Source organism: Bos taurus, chromosome 1 (assembly GCF_002263795.3).
Source record: "Bos taurus isolate L1 Dominette 01449 registration number 42190680 breed Hereford chromosome 1, ARS-UCD2.0, whole genome shotgun sequence".
Classification (NCBI taxonomy): Eukaryota; Metazoa; Chordata; class Mammalia; order Artiodactyla; family Bovidae; genus Bos; species Bos taurus.
The window spans coordinates 126,418,590-126,439,540 of NC_037328.1; the positions used below are offsets into that span (position 1 = coordinate 126,418,590).

At 41.8% G+C, this 20,951-nt stretch overlaps 1 protein-coding gene across 3 annotated transcripts in view; it reads right to left on the minus strand.

Moving 5' to 3' along the window:
• The window catches only part of PLS1 (plastin 1), a 128,203-nt gene that overhangs the window by 93,861 nt on the left and 13,391 nt on the right, over window positions 1-20,951 (minus strand). Inside the window, exon 2 of one of the 3 annotated variants that reach the window (XM_059886715.1) lies at window positions 20,472-20,626. The exons of 1 other annotated variant lie outside the window; for it this stretch is intronic. The gene's annotated coding sequence lies outside the window, so the exon portion shown is untranslated. 3 annotated transcript variants of the gene reach the window in all.

The window sequence follows — 20,951 nt, forward strand, 5'->3', positions numbered from 1 at the left end:
AAAACCAACAACAACAAACATGAGGAGGTTTATCTCAATTTAACAATCTCATTTTTAAAAAGCAGCTCTAGAATCTGAGGCTGTATTTTCCTATTAACATAAGGAAAAATTTGCATACCTGTTTCTGGTGGTGTGATCACCTGAGATTTGGACATCCAAGAGAACAATTCAGAAGATTCAAAATTCAGTCACTTTAAACTATGTCTATTTTCAAATAATCTTCTGTCAAAGTCAGTATCTGACCAAAGAAAACAAGCGAACTAACTCCGCACTTAAGTATTCTGCCTACTACTATAGATTTCAATCTCAAAAAACAATTGGTCTCAAGCAGTCAGGTCAATTTGCACTGGGTGTGGTTTGGAACTATAAAAAAAAAAAAAAGCAAAAATGTGAATGTCATCATCTTATCTGTTTGATTATGACTGTACAGCTTAAAATGTACCACGATATTCACCGTATACATATTTAAGTACATATATATGTCAGGATACTCACCTTTTAGATTCTACTAAACAGGTAGAAGAAGGAAGAAGTTCCTATGACATGGGACTGCCTGCCCTATGAGGTCTTACATGAATTTTATAAATATTCCTTTGCCACTGTAGCTTTCCTTCCCCATGTGAAAAGTCATTAAGATTTCACATACACTGAGATTCATAAAATGATAAGGAAACTGTGTTAAACTTTAAAAATTGAAACAACAACAAAACCCTACAGCCTACTGAGTTTTTTTAAAAAAATATAGTCACTGGACTAACTTCAATCAAATGTACAGCATTATCTTTGAAGAGTAAATAGAAACATTACATAGAATGAAACAGTGTTAAAGCTGGAAAGTGCCCTCAAGGGTTATAATTCAACTCTACTTTTTAAGTGAGCGAAAGTTTACTCATAAAGTCTATAATACATTTTCACTAAATGGTTAGTTCTCTGAAGACAAAGTCTGAAACACCTTTTATGATGGCTCCATAAAAGTAAAGAATGGAGCAAAACTGCTTCATAAAGTGAAAGAAAAAGTTATGTTACAAGCCAGTTTTTAAAAAGAAAGTACCTACTGTATGATTCCATTTATATGAAATTTTAGAAAACGCAAACTAATCGATGGTAACAGAAGGTAGATCAATAGTTGCCTGGAACAGGGGAGGAAGGAGGGATGGACTGCAAAGGGACAGGAGGAAACTTTAAGGAGTGATGAAAATGTTCTGCATCGTGACTGTGCTGATGATTTTAAGGGTGTATGCTGCTGCTGCTGCTAAGTCGCTTCAGTCGTGTCCAACTCTGTGCGACCCCATAGATGGCAGCTCACCAGGCTCCCCCGTCCCTGGGATTCTCCAGGCAAGAACACTGGAGTGGGTTGCCATTTCTTTCTCCAATGCATGAAAGTGAAAAGTGAAAGTGAAGTCGCTCTGTCGTGCCCGACTCTTAGCAACCCCATGGACTGCAGCCTTCCAGGCTCCTCTGTCCATGGGATTTTCCAGACAAGAGTACTGGAGTGGGGTGTATACTCTGTCACAACACACCAAGGACTTCCCTGGGGGTCCAGTGATTGGGGATCCGCATGCTGGTGAGGGGGTTGTGGGGGAGGGGGTGTGGTTGCATGCTCAGTCGTGTCCAACTCTCTGCGTTTCCATGGACTGTAGCCCATCAGGCTGCTCTGTCCATGGAATTTTCCAGGAAGGAATACTGGAGTGGGTTGCCATTTCCCTTCTCCAGGGGATCTTCCCAACCCAGGGATCAAACCTGCGCCTCTTGTGTCTCCTGCATTAGCAGTGGATTCTTTACCATTGTGCCACCTGGGACCCTAGTGCGGGGGACATGGGTTTAATCCCTGGTCGGGAAGATTCCACATGTCACAGAACAGGGCAGATGAGCCCCTATGCCACAACTACTGAAACCAGTGTACTCTAGAGCCTGTGAGCCACAACAAGAGAAGCCACAACAATGAGAAGTCCATGCAACACCTAGAGAGGAGACCCCTGCTCACTGTGACTAGAGAAAGCCTGCTTGCAGCAATGAAGATCCAGCACATCCAAAAAGAAAAAGTCCACTTTAAATGGGTACAGCCCATTACACCTAACTTACCCTTCAATGATGGCTAAAAATACACATACATAGATTTAAATATTTGAAAGGTACCTGTAATGAAGAAAGGCTTTCTCTTGCTCTGTATGGCCACAAGATGGTAGAACTAGATCCATCAAGCCGAAATACCAAGAAACAAATTCCATATCAACATAAGGAAACATATCCTAGCAAGTGCTCCACAACCAACCTGGGCTGTCTCTGGAACATTGGGGGTCTCCTCACTGAGTCTGCTCCAATTTAGGCTCAAAGTACATTTTGGGCAGATGTTGTTGTTTTGGGGTTTCTTACATAGAAAATTGGATGAAGTGACCATTAAAGTTTTTTGCACTGAAAGTTCCATTATTTCAAGGATAATTATTCATGAATAGATGTTTGTGACCCTGTGGCTGTGGTGTGGAATTCTGCCCACCTCTTGACTAGGCCATTTATTTGCCATGTCTTATTTCCCCCAAAGACTTTACTTCTCAGGAGAAGTCATTATCCGCCCAACACATCCTCTTAAAAAAAAAAAAAAGAATTCTGTGTATTTTCTGATTTTTGAAAAGAAATCTATAAAATGAAATATTTGTAAAATGAAAAAATTTAAGTTGCACTCAAGCACACTATTTAGAAACAACTAGAACCAATGGATAGCTCCTCTAGGCCCTCCTGCGCCCACGCAGCCACCGCTCCTTGGACGTGGGGTTGCTCCTCCCAGCCGCCGCCCTGGCCTCGGGCATGGGGTAGCTCTTCCCGACCGCCGCCCCTGGCCTCGGGCTTGGGGGCGTGGGGTTGCTCCTTAGGGCTGCTGCCCCTGACCTCAGACGCAGGCTTCAGCAATACGTGAACCGTGAACTTCGTGATGTTCAAGCTGGTTTTAGAAAAGGCAGAGGAACCAGAGATCGAATTGTCAACATCCGCTGGATCATGGAAAAAGCAAGAGAATTCCAGAAAAACATCTATTTCTGCTTTATTGATTATGCCAAAGCCTTGGACTGTGTGGATCACAATAAACTGTGGAAAATTCTGGAAGAGATGGGAATACCAGACCACCTGACCTGCCTCTTGAGAAACCTATATGCAGGTCAGGAAGCAACAGTTAGAACTGGACATGGAAAAACAGACTGGTTCCAAATAGGAAAAGGAGTACGTCAAGGCTGTATATTGTCACCCTGTTTATTTAACTTATATGCAGAGTACATCATGAGAAACGCTGGCCTGGAAGAAACACAAGCTGGAATCAAGATTGCCGGGAGAAATATCAATAACCTCAGATATGCAGATGACACCACCCTTATGGGTGGTGAAGTGAAGAGGAACTCAAAAGCCTCTTGATGAAAGTGAAAGAGGAGAGTGAAAAAGTTGGCTTAAAGCTCAACATTCAGAAAACAAAGATCATGGCATCTGGTCCCATCACTTCATGGGAAATAGATGGGGAAACAGTGTCAGACTTTATTTTGGGGGGCTCCAAAATCACTGCAGATGGTGACTGCAGCCATGAAATTAAAAGACGCTTACTCCTTGGAAGGAAAGTTATGACCAACCTAGACAGCATATTGAAAAGCAGAGACATTACTTTGCCAACAAAGGTCTGTCTAGTCAAGGCTATGGTTTTTCCTGTGGTCATGTGTGGATGTGAGAGTTGGACTGTGAAGAAGGCTGAGCGCCGAAGAATTGATGCTTTAGAACTGTGGTGTTGGAGAAGACTCTTGAGAGTCCCTTGGACTGTAAGGAGATCCAACCAGTCCATTCTGAAGGAGATCAGCCCTGGGATTTCTTTGGAAGGAATGATGCTAAAGCTGAAACTCCAGTACTTTGGCCACCTCATACGAAGAGTTGACTCATTGGAAAAGACTCTGATGCTGGGAGGGATTGGGGGCAGGAAGAGAAGGGGACAACAGAGGATGAGATGGCTGGATGGCATCACTGACTTGATGGACATGAGTCTGAATGAACTCCGGGAGTTGGTGATGGACAGGGAGGCCTGGTGTGCTGAGATCCATGGGGTCGCAAAGAGTCGGACACAACTGAGTGACTGAACTGAACTGAGAGCCAATGGGTTATGAATTTCCAGTCTTTCGTCTACACACATGTGCAAGGATGCATCTTTTTTTTTACAAAGTTGTATATTTCAGTACATAGTTAATTCTATTAAGAAGTTTTCCATATAGTTAAGCATTTTTTTGAAACGTGCCTTTATGGCTTCATAAGGGTCCACATCATGACTATACCATGATTTATTTAAGCACTCATGTTGGTTAGGCAAAGTTGTTCCCAATGTTTTACATTTAGAAATAATGTTTTAACATCCTTTAACACAGAGAATGAATAGGGAATAAGAGAACTACAGCCCTGAATCCAACTTTTCTAACATTTTATCCATTTCATTTTGCTACAAGAAATTTCACTTTACACTCAGCTAAGAAAGTATTGTGGTAGACAGTTAAAATATGTGGTATGGGGACTGCCACCTTTGCTGACAACAGTTTCTTTTTTTGTTTTTGAGTACACTACTATGAACCTCAACCAAAGTTCCAGAGAAAATATAAAATACACTAATTTGATCTCAATAAAAAAAATATGTAGAAACGGATGTGGTGCCAAGTCATCAATCAGGGTCAAGTGCCTGGTACAGTTTTAACAACTTGTGAGTATTCGAGGCAAAGGGGTTGTTTTAACCCTTAAAATATTCAATAAATATTGAGAAATAATCTGACTCAAAGTTGCTTTTTAACTCAAACTATCAAATAAAGCAAGAATATTTAGAAAAGAATTTACCATTTTGTGCTTAAATGCACATTCAGGGCAGGAGAGATTTTTTTAAATCTCTGTAAACCCACATGGGGCTTCACGTGGCTCAGGGATAAAGAACCTGCCTGCCAATGCAGAAGACTGAGTTTGATCCCTGGGTTGGGAAGATCCTCTAGAGAAGGGAATGGTAACCCACTCCAGTATTCTTGCCTGGAGAATTCCATGGACAGAGGAGACTGGCAGGCTACAGTATATAGGGTTGCAAAGAGTTGGACACAACTTGGCAACTAAACAACAACAACAAACCCACATACCTTTGCTTGGGAATTTGTTCAAAAGAAGTATTTTTACCACAATTATATGAATTTTTCTCTATTTTAAAAACAGTCCATTTCTCAAACTTCTAAAGCATCAGGGTAGTGATTACCCTTGACAGTAGTAACCACTAAAAGGAAGCAGAAAGGTTTCTGGGGTGCTGGTAACAATTCTGGTTTCTTGATATAGACGCTGATTTCATGGGAGTATCATTTTGTAAAAATTCATCGTTACACATTTACCATATGTGTATTTTTCTGCACATATATATCATTGAATATTCAAAAACAGACCCCCTTTGTAGTCTATTCCCTCACCCCCAATATACTGCTAAGTACTGACTGAACATGATTTAATATATTCAGTAAAGGAGAATTGGAAACTTCATCTCTAACAATCCCAGTTGTCCTCACCTACTCTTGACATTCTTAGCAATGTTCTCTTTGTTAACAACATTGTAAGGAAACAGTAAGTACGCATATCTTGCAGAATTGGGGTGTACAGACAATACAATTGCAACTGTTTAAGTTTTACTTCTTCAAATCCATAAGTAGTTTTGGGTACCGACTATGTCCAAGACATGACAGGCTTTTTCAGTGCTGAACAGGAACTTATGGAGGAAGATATCCAGAGAAGAACTCAAAAAAAGCCTTCGAAAGACTGGGAGATAACATGGATTCTTTTTATCATTTGAATTCAGCAACTGGGAAAAATGACTAGATATACTTTTCAGCACCTTGGAAAGTGTTTCTTAGAATGAGTAGGTATCAAAATTTGCCATAAATATGTACTGTTACAGATAAATGGGCAAAAAGCTAGAAGGGCAAACTAGGAAATCAGTAGGGTACAATCAAAACTACAGAAGCCTGAGAGTGAGTGGAATCAGTGGCCAAATGAAAGCCAATATCCTGGCTGAATGTCTGTGCCTATTTCACATCATCACCATTTTTTTCTGACTCTTAATGACCAGAAAAGCAGGCATTACCTCCTTTGTAACACACAGAGATAAGTGATGCTGCAGCTCTGCTTGACTGGACAAAAGTCCTGAAACATCCTTTCCCAAATTACTTGCATTAGAATCTGACCTTGAGATGATTTCAATTGAGAAAACAATCCAGTTCAGTCACATTTTTCTCCTGTGCATCAACATTAATGCCTGAAGCCCCGGTGTCAATGACAACTCCTACTGTCTTATTTGTCAGACAAAGGCAGACAATATGTCTGTGACAGGCAGAATAATACTCCCCCAAAGAGGCCCATCGTTAGTGGTAAAGAACCCACCTGCCAATGCAGGAGACATAAGAGACCCGGGTTCAAGTCTGGATTTGGGAGATCCCTTGGAGGAGGGCATGGCAACCCACTCCAGTATTCTTGTCTGGAGAATCCCATGGACAAAGGAGCCTGGTGGGCTATGGTCCATAGGATGGCAAAGAGATAGACACAACTGAAGTGACGGAGCACACACACAAAGAGGCCCACACCCTAATCCCCAGAACCTGTGAACTTGTTATCCTACATGGCAACATGTAACTCAGCAGAAGTGACTAAGGATATGCATGGGTTTTGGGAAAGGGTTGAGTATCTTGGATTATGTAGATAGGGCCAATCTAATCACCTGAATCATTAACAGCAGAGAACTTTCCCCTGCTGGGCTGAGAGAAGAAATAGGAAAAGGTGGAACAACTTCAATGAGTGAGAAGGGCTGCTGCCAGCTTTGAAAATGGAGGAAACAGATCACAGCCGAGGAATGCAGGTGGCTTCTAGACGCTGGGAATGGCCTTCAGTTTACATCCTGTAGAAAAACGGGGCTCTCAGGCTCACCACCTCAAGAAACTGAATTCTGCCAATACTCCGAATGAGCCATGGAAAGGATCTTCCTCTAGGGCCTCCATAGAGGAACACAGTATCTCCTGACGGCTCTTTGATGTTAGCCCAACGAGACCCATATTGGACTTCTGATCTACAGAACTATAAGATAATAAATTTGTGTTGTTTAAACTACTGAATGTGTGATATTCTGTTACAAGAGCAACAGAAAACTAAAACAAGCTTAGGCAGTTTTGTTCTTATCACCTAGGCCTTGGATTGTCCACAAGAGGGAAGAGTTAGCATTTGGGGGAAGCAGAGCGAAAGGAAGAGTATATTTGGGGATAAGGGCCAACATCAGCTTTACAATTCTCCTAAAATTTTCCCTCCAGTAGGATATACACACCCACATATTGAAAGTCAAATATTCATGTTAGCCACTTAAAGAGAAAAACACAACAAAAATTCAAATATTCAATATTCTGCCAATAATGGTGAACAGAAATGCCTGTCTGAATCCTACTGGAGCTTGGAGATCCCTGCAGTAAACATTAAGCGCTACCCAGCAATTCAACATGATGGTTCTCATCAGCAGTCACAGGAACAACCAGTGGAACTTATAGTAAATGCAGATTCCTGGATCTCCTCTCCAGAGATACTTATTCTGAAGTTTTAGAGTAGGGCCCAATAATCTGGATAGAATCAAAATGAAGAATTTCTGAATTTTATCATCTAACAAATGACTAATGTTGCTAAAACATTATCTACTTCTCCCACCAACCAGTGGCTAAGTCGCTTCAGTCGTGTCCAACTCTGTGCGACCCCATAGATGGCAGCCCACCAGGCTCCCCCATCCCTGGGATTCTCCAGGCAAGAATACTGGAGTGGGTTTCCATTTCCTTCTCCAATGCATGAAAGTGAAAAGTGAAAGTGAAATCGCTCAGTCCTGTCTGACTCTTAGCGACCCCATGGACTGCAGCCTACCAGGCTCCTCCGTCCATGGGATTTTCCAGGCAAGAGTACTGGAGTGGGTTGCCACTGCCTTCTCTGCACCAACCACTGGAGACCTCTGCTATTCTGACCAAAGCCCAAAATGCAATTCATATTGGGAGTTAGCCCAGGAGCTGGCCTATCTAGTAGACAAGAAGGCCAAGAATATAACTTTGATATAAACAAATCTGGATTTGATTCTGCTTTAACTTCTTAGGAAGGGAGTGTTTTGAGTGTTTGGGGAAAGTCACTTAAGTTCTCTGTGGCTCAGTTGTCTCATTTGTACAAAGGGAATGATCTACCTACCCACAGCGTTGTGGCAACAGGTTGAACACAGTTCTTGGGAACAAACAACTATTCAGTTCATGTGATTTTAACACCACCATAATTCCATTTCCAGATGAAACCAAAGCAAAATATTTATAAGCAGAGGTAGTTCAAATTTTTTAGCAATTTTCATTCCTGGAACAGTATCTAGAAAGATTAAATATATAATGGAAACAAGCTTCCCCTTTAGACTGGCTGTGTTTACAAGAGGTTGTGTTGTGGAGAAAATAAAGGAAACCATGATATCTCTATCTCATTGAGGTTGTATATACCCAAGGAGGCATAATTTCATACCAAGCCTCTAGAAAGGTGGGATGAAGCCAAAAGACATCTTCCCCAAGTACAAGCATTTGAGAAATGTATCTTTTTTTTTCAGGCTTCCCAGGTGGCACAGTGGGTACAAAATCTGCCTGCTAATTCAGGAGATGCGGGTTCAATCCCTGGGTCAGAAAGATCCTCTGGAGAAAGAAATGGCAACCCACTCCAGTATTCTTGCCTGGAAAATCCCAAGAACAAGGGAGCCTGGCCGGCCACAGTCCATGGGGTTGCAAATAGTCAGACACGATTTAGTGACTAAGCACGCATGCACACGTCTCTGTTTTCAACCTTAGAATATGAAACGCTGACTCTATGGATGGTTCAGAGCAGTTCTGGTCGTCACTGAACATTTAGTGGCTGATTTGAAGACTGCAGAGAGTGAAAATGAATTTCCTGCTCAAGGTTATAGAACAAGTCATAGAATTTCAACTGCCAGGTGAATGTGAAGGACATAAATAATCATGTCACTGAATGATACACGTTTCAATAACATGAAAATGAATAGGCACAAATAGGAAGCAAACAGCTCAGCACCGTTGAGTCCGTGCAGATGACCAATGATTCTACCACAGCCAATTGGCCTGGAGTTGGGGTCACAACTAGAAAAATAAATCAGACTAAAAACTAAATTAGTAAAATACAAAATAAATGATGATCTAACTGTAAAGAATGATGCTGGAAGCAACAGAATACCTATTTATTACTTTCCGTTTATATCTTTTAGTGTTCTTTCCTCTCTGCTTGTGTATATTACTTCATCATTCCCTTTCCACTCTTTTTTCCTTTATAGAAAAGGTAGGGAGCGTTAACAGATAATAAAAGGGCATCTGAGGATTTCCCTGGCGGTCCAATGGCTAAGACTCGTCACTTCTAACGCAGGGGGCCTGGTCAGGGAACTAGATCCCACGTGCCACAACTAGAGTTTCACACACAACTAAAGATCCCATGTGGCACAGCTAAGACCCAGCACGGCCAAATAAACAAACAAGTAACTGGCTTCCCAGGTGGCTCGGTGGTAAAGAATCCGCCTGCCAATGCAAGAGACGCGAGTTTGATCCCTGGGTGGAAAAGATCTCCTGGAGAAGAGAATGGCAACCCACTCCAGTATTCTTGCCTGGGAAATCCCATGGACAGAGGAGCCTGGTGGGCTAAAGTCCATGGGGTCGCAAAGAGTCAGGCACGACTGAGCACACATGCACGTACGCAAACAAATATTTTTAAAAGCTTTCAGATCTCTGCAAAAAGTAAAGGGGCATCTGAAGAAAATCCTCCTGTTCTCATCTGCTGGTCCTTCTCAGACTACAGTCCTCCACAGAGGGTGCTCAGTCGCTCAGTTGCGTCCGACTCTTTTGAGGCCCCAGGCTCCTCTGTTCATGGAATTTCCCAGGCCAGAATACTGAAATGGGTTACCATTTCTTTCTCCAAGGGATCTTTCTGATTCAGAGATTGAACTCATGTCTCTTGGTTGGCAGGCAGATTCTTGAGCCACCAGGAAAGTCCCAGTCCTCCACAGAGGGCAGGATTAACTGTTGGGGGAAACCCACGTATGGCGTCTTTGTTTCCATGAGGGCCAATTGTTAAAGCAGGACTTGTGGCCTCTTTCTCTGTACTTCTTTATTACGCTCCTCTGAAGAAGGAAAAACGATTTCTCTTATTCATGAGAAGGTAAGTGTCTTGGGTCCCCTGAACCTCCTAGCTCCACTGCAATGATTCTCAAACTTTAATTGCAAGAGAATAAGGAGGGCTAAGTAAAACACAGACTCTTGGGCCCTACTCCCTGGAGTCTCTCATGGGTCAGAGACCACAAAACTGCATTTCTAACAACTTTTAGGTAATGCAGAGGCTGGTCACCTAAGGACAACACTTTGAGAACCACTGCTGTGAACGGGGCTAGTGTTCCACACCACTGTCCTCATGTGGCTTGCCCCTTCCCTCTTTAGCCAGAGTTTGTCCTCAGGACTTGACTCTCCTCTGCCTCCACATGATAAGCAACCCAGAGGCCTTTTCAGTAGGTGTGCCTGGAATGGAATGGGTAGAAGTTAAAATTCTGGAAGGAAAGGTATTTGGCCCCAGGCCCGGACTGTCATCCTGATCCAGCTCCACCAGTGAAAACTCTATAAGAGGCCTCTATCAGTTTCTCAATCAGTTCTGAGAATAAAGAGAAGAGTCTGAATTATCAGCCTCCTCAATCCAAGAGCATCCAGGATAACAATCATAGGAATGACAGGGAATAGGAGGAGGAATTCCAAAGGCTGTAGCCTCAATCTGGAAGCAGAGTGACCCTGTCTTGTGTGAGTCATAATGCTGAAGCCATGTCACATCAACTGTGTATATAATAAATAAAGGAATAACATTCCTGTGAGCTTTTCTGGTGGCTCAGACACTAAAGAATCTGCCTGGGTTCTATCCCTGGGGTGGGAAGATCCCCTGGAGAAGGGAATGGCTATCCACTCCAGTATTCTTGCCTGGAGAATCCCATGGACAGAGAAGTCTGGTGGGCTACAGTCCATGGGGTCTGAAAGAGTCAGACACAACTGAGCAACTAACACATACACACATGTTCCTGCTCTTGAAGAACAGAGTTGTTGCCCAAGCGATGTAGATGGAGACGAGAAGATACAAGACCTTCATGAAATTCAGCCTAGATTACTGCTCTGGGTCAATGATCAACAACCATCCAGTCCAGGTTGGCTGGCTTAACAACTCCCTCCTCACCCACAGCTAAGACAAGCCCTTGAGCTGTTCTTTAGCTCCCTGGACATCTCTCAGCCACCCACTCAAGCCTTGCTCCATCCTTGGGCCTGGCAGCTCTGCTCTGTGCCATGTTTTGTCCACCCGCCCAGATCCTGCAGAGATGCATTTGCGTCTCAGTTCTCAGAGGCAGCCTGGTTTCAAACCCTGTGGTGTAACCAGCCTTGCCCCACCTCTGTTCAGTTGCACTCAGCTCCTGAAGTCCCCAGCTGAGTTCAACATCCCCATTCCCTTCTTCTCCAGGAGGGAAATCTGGATTCAGGAAATCTGGAAGCACAAGGTTTTCCTTCAGGTGAGCAGAAAAATTACAACACAACCTTGTCAGCCAAACAAAAAAGAGGGAAGAGGGTGAAACTCAAGCCAGGTCTTCTTTTCTACGGCCTCCATGCTCTGGTGCACTCATCTCAGGGCTCTTATAACATTTTCACCAAACTGAGAGGCCCCTCCTGGCTGCCAAAGGGTACCGTGGGCCAAATCCTGCCTGGACATGTGTCCTCTGTGGCTCACTGAGTATTTGTTAAATTTTGGAGCAAATATATAAAAATGAGAAGATAAACATAAAATTCAGATTTCTATTTTCTCTTTTCAGATCAGAACAACTGGCAATAGTTAGCCCACATTTTCACACGGTAACACTGAACTAGGCCAGTGACAATCATGCCCTTTAGACAAGGGGTAAAGTTGACCATCAGCCTTACATCCCCCACCATCCCCATTCTCCCACAGCCTTTCTCCCACAGAACATACACGAACCAACAGTGACTAAGCGCAGGTCTACAACCTGCTGCTGTTAACTTCCACAGATATCCCTGAGGAAGGGATATTCAAATCAAATTACTATGATCATGAGAGAAAGAAACATTATTTTTTTTCTCTTCACTTGGTGGTTGCTTCCATTCTCAGTCATGAAGCTGTAATTACAGGAATTATGAACAAATGGGCAAGTGCTTACTCCAGAGTGGCCCAGATTCACGAAGGGTGAGGAGAGAGAGAGAGAGAGGGTGAAGAGACTCAAAATAAAAAGGCATGCCCAGGACTTCCCCACTCCCAGTGCAGGGGGCCTGGGTTCAATTCCTGATCAGGAAACTAGATTCCATATGCCAAAACTAAGACTTGGGGCAGTCAAATATATTTTTAAAAGGCAATCCCTCTTCCAACATCTCAAGGTCTTTAAAAGATGAGGACTCAAAAAGAAAAAGTAGCTATATCCTTTATTGTTACAAGACAAAATATCCATAATCTGAAGTCACCAGATATAGAACTTTATGGTCCACTTACTTATATATAAAGCAAATTAAAGTTTGTTTTCAGAAAGACCCTGTCACCTGCTGGCCCTTTTTATTTAGCAATAAGCTAGACCACAAAAAACTTAGAGAATTATTAATTAAGAAATAATCACTGTGCAATAAAAGTGTACAAAGATCTTTCCTTGTCTCGAATCACCTGTTACTGGCATGCACCATGAGCTGGCTGAAAGCATTGCTGTACTACCACCAAATGACGCAGTGCTGTAGCCAGAGACTCACCCCAGAGGGGTACAAGTTAGGGTACCTTTGGAATTCCTGGTCTTTGCCCATAAGATTAGATGAATGAGTCAGTGTCAAGGTAAATGTTTGATTTCCAGAATGCTTCCTGCTCTTTCTCACCTCTTTCCCTCTAAGGCCAGCACTTGAATGGGAAAATATAATGTGTCCAGCCTACTTCTCAGAAACTTCCCAGGACAAGAATAGATTTTGTAGTCTTTTTCCTCCTGGATCAACATAAAGCTGGTCCAAAAGTAAATGAGGGAAATGGTCAATGGCCCACTAGGAATCTTTCACAGGTTATGTTCCCTTGAGACCTAACCTTTTCTACTGATCCAGCTTCAGGAGCAATGAAAGTAGGGCGAAGGCTGTATCTATAGCGGAATGGGCCACTGGAATGACTAGCAATGATCACTTTGGAATATGATTTGCAGGTTACAAAGTGCTTCCACCTAGAGTGTCACAAACAAGAGAGTATTTTCTAAATGTATATACAAATATAAAGTATCCATACTATGATATTTGAGGTGGACATGATGCATCATACTATTGTAAATCCAACCCTGCCCTGATTCTCAGTGATAATTCAGGAAAGAGGAAGTTCTCAGCACACTGAGAGTCAAAGTTGATTATCTTCGCTCATGGACAGACACAAATTAAAATTAAATTAGTGAAAAACTATTAGAATACTTGCTTCCTAAATGTTTCCTTTTATATGCTTGCTTCTCAGAAAAATAATATTTAATCTTTATTCACCACTTCTATTTTCTTATATAAAACTTAAAGACAAAGTTTAACTACTTTCATGCATATATTTCAGTACCCAGAAAGTTGTAATTTATCACTAGGATCCTTGACTCTGGAGTCAGAATTCTGAAGAATTTATTCTCCACTTCCTATGAACTACATCACCTCAGGTGAGTCCTTCTGAGTTTTGGTCTTCATAGCCAAAAAATGAAGATGGTGGTAATTTCAACTTCATAGAGTTCTGGGAAGGATTAATTAAAATAAACAGCAAAGGGCTTAGAAAAGGGTCTGATGTATAGTAGAGTGCCCAGTAGATACTAGCTATTATTTTACATATTGGTGATTCATGGCGTTAGTGGAATGTGGAACCCTGTACCAAGGGTCACAGGTGTGGAGCCCTGTACCAAGGTCACAGGATAAAAATCTCTGGAACTGACCAAACCCCATAGTAATTGTTGCCACAAGCCTCCAGATCTAAACTGGCCAGTTCACTGACCCCATATTAGGTAAAATACCTCCCTATTATTCACCCTATAGCATCCTAACGAATTACCTAATGTCACCATTCCAGTAGGAATTTTCTCTGTCTTGAGACTATAAAAATTGGCTGCTACCCTGTGAAAGGGTTTGGCTCTCCCTTGAGAGAGCGACTTCCATTCTAATAAACTTTATTCTCCTTCCATTCTGCCTCATGTCTGGAAATTCTTTACCAACCCACGCACTGACCACAACAGTCCTCAAAAGTAATACAGTTGTGAACACACTTGTATATTATGGGTACATGGATGTGTATATGGAAAAATCATCTCAATTTGCATAAATATTTTCTGCAAATATCAGAAAATTATTATTGGAAAGTTATTGGAAAGTCTCCCAATAACTGATTTATTAAGTAAAGGCCTGGATGAAGTTAATTATCTTTAAACACTGAACTTGAATAATGTAAGTAATCATTAAGGTAGTTCCCTATCTATTTGTGAGAAGAAATTCATACAGAGCTTTATAACTAAATTCAAATACTTACATGGATTCGTTATTAGAGATTTGTTTAAAAAAAAAAAAAGAAGAAGAAAAGCTAGTTCTAAACCAGGGATCAACAAAGTCAGCTGGAAGGCCAAATCTGGCCAACTGCCTATTTGTATACTACCTGTGAACTAAGAATGGTTTTTACATTTTTCAATAGATTTTTTAAAAAATCAAAAGGATAGGGACTTCCCTGGTGGTCCAGTGGCTAAGACTCTGCACTCCCAATGCAAGGGGCCCAAGTTCAACTCCTGGTCAGGGACCCAGATCTCACATGCCTCAATGAAAAGCCTGCATGCAGCAATTAAGATCCAGTGCAATCAAATAAATACATAATTTTTTCAAAAGAATTATTATTATTGAATTATTCTTTCAAAAGAATAATAGTTTGTGACATGTGACAGTAAAAAATCAAAATGTGAGTGCCCACAAATAAAGTTCACTGGAACACAGACAAGCTCATTCACTTACATCCTGTCTACAACAGCTTTTGAGCAGAATTAGGTAGTCGAGACAGAGACCATAACCCAGATAAGTACTTATTATCTGTCCCTTTACAGAGTTTGCCAACCTTTGGTCTAGACTGCTGTTTCTATGAGGGCAGAGGCTGTGGGGCCTAGCTCAGTGCCTGGCCCAGACTGTGTTCAGTAAACATTTGATGAGTGAACATGGTGTCAACATAAAGAGCCTGAGGTGGGGCTCTCCTGTGTGCTTAAGAGCTGTTCTCAAACAACAGAGAACCATTTTCAGACAGAGAACAAGAGGGGCTGCTCCAATCTATGCAGCCCAGCTAGGGTCTTTTTTTTTTTTTTTTGCTGTTTTTTTGTTTTAAAAATGTTTATTGCACAGAATTCAAGGAATTCCCAAGTGCACTCACATTTTTTTTTAATCAACATGCTTTTTAAAGTTAGTTTGAAAAAAAAATGATAATAAAGTTAGTTTGTTGTGCATGGTGACACCTTTCCCCAGAATAGCCCCAACCTGAGGACTCCCTTTTAATGAGGAAATTTTTTTAACTTTTTAAAATTTATTTATTCTTTATTTTTGGCTCTGCTGGGTCTTCACTGCTGCATGGGCTTTTCTCTTGTTGCAGAGCATGGGCTCAGGGCACACACGCTTCAGTAGCTGTGGGAGGTGAGCTTCCGTAGTCGCAGTTCCTGGGTTCTGGAGCACAGACCCACTAGTTGTGGCACATGGGCTCAGCTGCTCCACAGCATGCAGGATCTTCCCTCACCAGATAGCGAACCCATGTTTCCTGCACTGGCAGGCAGATTCTTTAGCACTGAGCCACCAGAGAAGCCTGAGGAAACTTTTAACAGACATGAATAAGTTAAAACCACCGAGTTTTCTAGATCCTCTTAAACATTATCCCCAAGGATCAGCTAGGGTCTTTTGATATCCTAGCTAATTCTAGCAGTAGAATTTTAGGGTACAATGGAGAATGGGGAAAGGGTAGATCATAGTGAAAGTGAAAGTGTTAGTCACTCAGTCGTGTCTGACTCTGTGACCCCACGGATTGTAGCCCACAAGGCTCCTCTGTCCATGGAATTCTCCAGGCAAGAGTACTGGAGTGGGTTGCCATTCCCTTCTCCAGGGGATCTTCCTGACCCAGGAATTGAACCTGGGTCTCCTGTATTGCAGGCAGATTCTTAATCTGAGCCAGCTAATTCTAGTGGTAGAATTTTAGGCCACAATGGAGAATGGGGAAAGGGAAGATCATAAGGACAAAATAAACAGGAGTTCTGCATTTACCAGCAGTATATTTTTAATAAAAAATGGCATCACAAAAGCGCAACCAAAGAGAATTAATTTGGGAAGAAAACATATACCTAAAAAAAAAAAAAAAATCTATGACCTCAGGCCTTAGCTCACCACAAGCCTTATTTCTAGATACAGCTGCTAAAGAGGTCTGCAAAGTCTTAAGTTGCGTACATATGAGTATGGGTCCAAATCACAGTAAATATTGGGTCTCGTTGTAATTAGTGCTAGTTAAGACAACAAACAGAGTGCCACCTTTAATGTAACGAGGCTCTTTGTAAGCTAGTTTAGTGACGATCCCGTTTCTAGAAGAGATCTATCAGCATGGTAATGGTCTAATCTAGGTACCATATCCAACAAGGCAAATTGATAAAACTGCAAAGTATTTACCAAGGTGATGAAATCACAGTCCTCAGTCTGAATTAATCTAATTCAGGAAAAACACTTGGGACACCTCACCAAATACAACTTTGATCATCAGCACCATCACTTGAAGAATTACAATATGAAAGAAGTACACTTTAATGATATCCCCTTAGAAGATGCAGCCTTACTAGTCTATTACTAGAAGATACTAGCCAAATGGTATCAAGTCACCTAATTGGCCATACCTAAGTTATCTGGCCAGAGGAGGCAATGGCACCCCACTCCAGTACTCTTGCCTGGAAAATCCACGGATGGAAGAGCCTGGTAGGCTTCAGTCTATGGGGTCGTTAAGAGTCAGACACGACTGAGCGACTTCACTTTCACTTTTTACTTTCATGCATTGGAGAAGGAAATGGCAACTCACTCCAATGTTCTTGCCTGGAGAATCCCAGGGACAGGGGAGCCTGGTGGGCTGCCATCTATGGGGTCGCACAGAGTCGGACACGACTGAAGCAACTTAGCAGCAGCAGCAGCAGCAGCAAGTTATCTGGCAATTATCACTATCCTAATAAACTCCTCTCTTTATGGAAGGTTCTCCCTCAACTAACCAGTTCTCTTACTCTAAAGTGGTGAAGCAAAGACAAAATTCATGGAATAGCCATGTGCTGCCCCTCACTTTCAGCAGGGCCATGTGATTAGTTCCAGCCAATGGGCTGTGAGTAGAAGTGATTTGTGTCCCTCTAGGCCAAAGCATGGGCTTTCCTGGTAGCTCAGCAGTAAAGAATCTGCCTGCAATGGAGGAGCCACAGGAGATTCGGGTTTGATCTCTGGGTCAGAAAGATCCCTTGGAGGAGGAAATGGCAATCCACTCCAGCATTCTTGTCTGGAGAATCCCATGGACAGAGGAGCCTGGCAGGCTACAGTCCATAGGGTCACAAAGAGTTGGACACGACTGAAATGACTTAGCACGCGAACACAGGACAAAGCCTTTCAGAGCCATGTGATCCTCTAGCTCCCCTTTTCCTGCTGCAACAACCTAGAAGTCCCATGTCAAAAGAGCAAAATCACAAAAATTACAGCAGCCTGGATCTCTGAGTCATTGAATGCAGAACAGCTGCCCTGGAGGAGAGCCAATGCACACTGGCATTTATGTGAACAAGAAATCAATGGAAGTATCACGGTTGATTTGTTCCTATAACATAGCCTACTCTATCTTGACATATACAGAAAAGCTGAGCAGACAGAAGCCTTGTATCCTGTGATCAACCAATCTCAGCCATTTACAAGGATTAAATAGGGAAATTTTCCAAACCTTCCTCAGACAGGTATGTGGGCAACTTTATTATTTCACTTCAAGCACATTCACAAATTATTGCCACACCTACTCCTATTTCAAAAATCAGTATTTACAACCAAATCATCGTTATTAATAAAACTTAAGATCTTACCGAGACACACATCAAGCAATGTACCTTGAGTGATGTTCACTGAACACTGTAACTAACCACTGACAAACCTTAGCTGAATATGTTGTTCTTCCACATGGCTCATGTCCTACTTTATGACTCTTCATTTTCAGGAGACACATGTAGCAGTGGGGTTACACTCCATGGACAAGATGGTAGAGAGCTCTGAGCAGAGCTGGCCCAGTTCTCTTTTGTTAGCAGTCAACAGGTAAGCTGTTCATTGGACACACTGATGTTGGTGGGGCTTTGAACTCAGAGAGATGCTATCTCCTCCAGCTGGCAGTAAAAATACCCACTAAGATAAGGACTCAATCCTGTGTTCTTTGATACATGCCCGATTTAAAACCACTGGAAAGTCTGGAGCCTGGCCTGGCAAACAGTAGGGTATAAAGTTCCACAGCCCTGGGTCCAAATCTCAGCTCAACAATTGACAGCTGTGTGAGTCAGGCCAAAAGACAAAGACACAGCCTGTAAGAGCCTCAGTTCCCTGCCCCACTCCACAAGGAATCCGTGAGGATCAACAGAACGAATATAGATGGAAACACTGACTGTATGGTAGACCGCTGCTGCCTCAGATCTGTGGGATTGTTTTTTTAAATGCCTCAGAACTGTGGAATTCTTTTTCACAAAAATAAAATTTTTGACCCTTCACCATGTGGGATCTTAGTTCACTGACCAGGGGTCAAATCTGTGCCCGCTGTAGTGGAAGCATGGAGTCTTAACCACTGGACCGCAGGAAATTCCTCAGAACCATGGCATTCTCCTTAAAGCCGATTAAAATTTATATTTCCTTTATATTTTATTACAAGCGAAACAACTTTCTCAGGTACATTTAAAGCAGTGAAAAATATATCTTTGGTTTTATCCTTAGAGTAGATGCTGTCTATGACAGACATGAAAATAAATTCTATTACTTAATCTGGTCCTTTTATAATATGATCAAGTCCTTGGTATGAAAATATATCTTGGAATTAAACTTCTGCCCATTTTCCAGGGGCAAATGAACTTTTAAAATTCCGAAGAATTTCCTATTACCCATCCGTCTGCTGATTTCCAGTTCTGATTATGTATTTTTATGCTCCAAGTAAATTGCTCTCGGTTATTTTTTTAATACTAAAAATTAATGTCAATGTAGCCTAATCATAAAAAAGAAAAATCAGACAAATTCCAACTGAGGGGCATCTAACAATGTACCTAACTCTGTGTGTGTGAGCATATGTGTCTGTGCACACATGCTCAGTCCCTAAGGCGTAGCCGAGTCTTCACGACCCCATGGACTGCATCTCACCATGCTCCTCTGTCCATGGGATTTTCCAGGCAAAAATACTGGAGTGAGTTGCTATTTCCTTCTCCAGGGGATCTTCCTGACTCAGGGACCAAACCCACATCTCCTGCATTGGCAAGTGGATTCTCTACCACTGAGCCACCTGGGAAACAGCTCCTCAAAACACTCATTATTGTCATAGAGCATTGTTGACTTGAGCTCCCTGCATCATACAGCAAATTTGCACTGGCTATATAATTTTACATATGGTATTATATATGTTTCAATGTTACCCTCTCAATTCTTCCCTCCCTCTCCTTCCCCTCATGTGTCCACAAATCTGTTCTCTATCTCTGCATCTCCATTGCTGCCCTGTTCATCAGTACCATCAGTGTGAGGGAGGTTCAAGAGGGAGGGGACATACATATACCTATGGCTGATTCACGTTGATATATGGCAGAAACCAACACAATATTGTAAAGAAATTAACCTCCAATTAAAAAAAAAAAACAAATTTTAAAAAAGAAAAAAAAAAACACTTGTGGTCATCAAAAAACAAGGAAAAAGTCTGAAAAATTGTCACAACCAAGAGGAGACTAAGGAGCTAAATGTCAACTAACTATAATGTGGGTTCATCAGGAATCTATCAGGATTCCCAGATGGGATCGTGTAATAGAAAAAGGACTTTAGGCAAAAACTAAGGGAATGTGAATACACCATAGACTATAATTAATAATATAGCAATATCAGTTCATTAATTATAATAAATTTACCACACTAATGTAAAATGTTAATGACAGCATAAACTGTATATCAGTGTGAGGCACACGGAAAATCTCTGTACATTTTCTCTATCTAGAACTGTAAATGTCAACACAATGAGACACCACTTCACAGCCAGATGGTCATTATCAAAATGACATAATAACAAGTGCTGGTGAGGATGTGGAGAAACTAGAACCTTCGTACATTGCTGGTAGGAACGTAAAATGGTGCAGTTACCTTGGAAAATGGTCTGGCAGTTCCTCTAAGTGTTTACTGTTGAGTCATCAAGTGAACCAGCAATTCCACTTTGACGTATATACCCAAGAGAAATGAAAACACGTGTCCCATTGAAACTTGTTCACAAATGTTCATAGCAGCATTATCCATAGTAACTAAAAAGTGAAAACAACTCAGTGTTCATCAACTGATGAATGAATGAAGAAAATGTGGTAGATCAACACAGTGGACTATTATTCAACCATAAAAAGTGAAGTATTGGTGCTACAACATGAATAAACCTTGAAAACATTGTGCTAAGCGAAATAAGCAGACACAAAAGGCCACACACTGTATGATTCCCTTTATATGAAATGTCAAGCATATGCAAACTATAGAGACAGGAAGATCTGTCATTGCCTGGGGAGAGGTAGAGATTGACTAACAGGATTTTAATTATAGGAAGGCACATTTCCAAATAAAGTACTGTCCACTATATTT